General features: G+C 49.6%; 1 long non-coding RNA gene across 1 annotated transcript; it reads right to left on the bottom strand.

Annotated features, from left to right (window-relative positions):
* Positions 1-356: 356 nt before the first annotated feature.
* On the bottom strand, positions 357-1,767 carry LOC109749577 (uncharacterized). The gene is made up of 2 exons (XR_012189103.1): positions 973-1,767; positions 357-846 (listed from the first exon to the last, which is right to left on the bottom strand). It is a non-coding gene; the product is annotated as an uncharacterized lncRNA (long non-coding RNA).
* Between the last annotated feature and the right edge of the window lie 1,431 nt (positions 1,768-3,198).

Below are 3,198 nucleotides of genomic sequence, written 5' to 3'. Positions count from 1 at the left end.
ACTTTATTTGTCGTTCGGCAACATTTTTTTTGCACTTACAAGATGAACAACATCAGACACCCGACCGCACTGCTTCGGTTAGAAAACCGCACTGCATCAAATGGTCACTTACAAGATGAACAACATCGGACACCCGACCGCACTGCATCAAATGGTCAAGTGAACGACATTACTTTTTTGTCGTTTCTCTACCATTTTCGTTTAATACATCTTTGCACTTCATTTCCTTCTTTCTTTTTTCTGTTTGGAGTTTTGGGTTTCCACATTGGCGAGCTGTACACGTGCGAAGAAGCGAACCACATGGTCGAGGGAAATGAGCCGCAACACAATTAGAAATGAACTTCTTTGGTAAACAATTTTCAAACGAGTCCATATAACTTTTATACATAAAATCATCAAACACGGAAAACACCATTTTTGCACTGCATGTCCACATGGTCGAAACTGCATGCTCATGTCTGAACATCACCATGTTTCGCTGCAATCAAATGAGTCCCTATAATCTTTATAAAAAAAATCCACAAACACAAAAGTAGCGTCTACACTGCATGTGCAGATACTCCAAACTGCAATTTCTAAGCACATTCAAATAAAGTCCCTTTAATTTTTTTATACATAAACTCAAAAACAAAATGCAACATTTTGCACTGCATGCTCACATGCTCCAAACAGCATGGTACGATCTGAGCCGCACTGTAATTCATACAACCCGCAGCAAAGAAAGTCGTGCTGCGTCAGGGGGCAGTAGTGGCGTGGGCTCACGTGCGGCGGCGACCACCAGTGAGGGTTGAGGACTGCATCAAGAGTCGTCGTGGTCGTCCTAGCGGAAACTGGTGAACTGCAAGCCTGGAAAAAAATTCAAACACCATGCATCAGATTAGCGAAGTACAAGACGTCGGCAGTGAAGGAAGAGATGGCTGAGCTTAGATTGGGCGTGTTTCCAGTGGACCCACGCAAGAGAAGAGGAGGTACCTGCGTCGGGACCAAGGCGCAGCACTGCATCGGGAGGTGGTGGAGGAATGGGGAGGCGAGAGTCGCCGGTAACCTCCCCGAGCTCGCCGGATTCGGTGGATGGTGGTTGGTGGAGGACGGCGAGGCGGATCCGGCGGCTAGCTGACGTGGGGGCCGACAGGGACGGCGACGCGGATCCGGCGGGGACGACGACGTAGAGGCACGGGAAGAAGGGAGGACGGTGACGCGGATCCGACGGCTGGCCCACATGGGAGAGGATGGGGCAAGATGTCGCTTGATGAGAGTCGCCCGGAGGTGAGGAGGCCGGCGTAGTTGGCTTTTTGCCGGAGCAGGTCGTCGGAAGGAAGGCCGGCGTGCATCCGACAGCCGCAACCTCATCCGTTGGTGTGTCCCATCTCGGGGGATGAAGAAGGAGAGGAGGGAGAAGTGGCTGCTGCCCAGGACGGCATCGGATCCAGCGATGCAGCGCAGTCAGGGAAGTTGGCGGATCCAACCGGAGTTGGGGGGAGGTGTCTCCGCGGCGCCGGAGGGAGGGGTGCGGGGGCTACTGGATCCAGTGGACGAGCTTGGTGGAGGGGAGGGGAGGCTAGCAGGTGCTGGAAAAGGCGGGGAGGGTGGGGCGGCCGGCGGGTCGAGGGTGGGGTGGCCGACGGTGAAAGGAGGGGAGGTGGGGATTTGATCGAGGGGAACGTGGGGGTGTGGGAGCGGCGGTGTACTCGGGGCAGGAGGATAATGGGGAAGGTGGGTAGTGGGGAACCGGCTCCTCTACCGTGCCGCTGGGCACGGCAGAGTGCCGTGCCTTCTTACGCAACAGGGTGCGCATATGGGCCTTCCTGATGCATCACGCGGCAGCAGGTCAACAAATTAACTATTTTCCTTTGCTGTTGCTAAAAAAAAAGTATTTTCCTAGGCTAAAAAACTACTTCCTTCATCCCAAAATAAGTGTCTCGAGTTTAGTACAACTTTGTACTAAAACTAGTACAAAGTTGAGACACTTACTTTAGGACGGAGGGAGTAATTAACTACTTCCCAACTCTTAAGAAAACTATTCCCCTTGTCTAAAAAACTATTTCCACTATGAAATACTAATTTACTGTTATTGTCTCAAAAGGCTAATTTACCTACTCCATCCGTTTCTAAATATAAGTCTTTTTAAACATTTTAATATGGACTACATACGAACCAAAATGAGTGAATCTACACTTTAGAATATGTCTATATACATTCGTATGCTTCCATATTAAAATCTCAAAACGACTTATATTTAGAAACGAAGGGAGTATTAATTAATATAGATGAGCAATATTCTAAAATGAAAATAAACTCATACTAGAAAATGGTTTTGTTGGTATTATTTCGTCTCATTTTTTCTTTTAGCCAACATGTTGAAGCATACATGTATTAAAATTTCTAAAAAGAATCATAAAAAATCGTTTTCTATTTTTATTTGTTATTTTTTATCAGTTTATTGGTACGTTTATTATTTTGGTGGATTTTTTTCATGCTACTTGCCGCAGAGAGGGCAATCCAGATGCAAGTCGTGCGGCAGGGTCATATCCGGGTACGGCAGAGGCTGCCTGCACTGCTAGTGTCACCGCGCCTGGTGCACCGGAATGTGCAGCCGCTGCCTGGCGGGGCGGGCAGGCGTCGGCGGTGGAGGAGGAAGCGCCGGGGGTGAGCTTCCCGTTGTTCTTGCCGGAGCTGCCGAACAAGCCCATGGCTAGGGTTTGATGTGTCGCCTGTGAGGGAGCACGCGGCTAGATGTGGACGGGCAGCGGAAGTCGAAATGGATGAGCCCCCCCCCCCCCCCGCATGCGGGGATTATAAAAGGACGGCCCCCGTAGCTTCTAGTCGCTGACGCGTAGGCCTGTGGTAGGTGGCCGCGTTAAATACGACCGTGTGCGCTGAAAAAATCACTAAAGAAATACCACATCTTGAAGAACATTTACTCCGCAATTTGGACAGAAATAAAGTTGTTAGGTTGGGATTCTGGGTAGAAACTGGTGATATTTTAGTGGGGAAATTAACGCCTCAGATAGCGAGCGGTGGTTGGCCGGTCGACATGTGAGGCCGCGGCGGATACAGAGGGGACACGCGGCATGTCTTTGACCTCAACTGCGTCCGCGCAGATACGAAGCGGACACATTTTGGGTTTGGATCGGCGCCTTGTGTGACACCCAAGTTTTTATTTGGATTTTTCAAAAGGTTTTTATTTGACTTGAGGGG

This window comes from Aegilops tauschii, chromosome 7 (genome assembly GCF_002575655.3).
Source record: "Aegilops tauschii subsp. strangulata cultivar AL8/78 chromosome 7, Aet v6.0, whole genome shotgun sequence".
NCBI classification, from domain to species: Eukaryota; Viridiplantae; Streptophyta; class Magnoliopsida; order Poales; family Poaceae; genus Aegilops; species Aegilops tauschii.
Note: the sequence above shows the minus strand (reverse complement) of the source record. Positions and strands in the feature narration are given on the sequence as shown.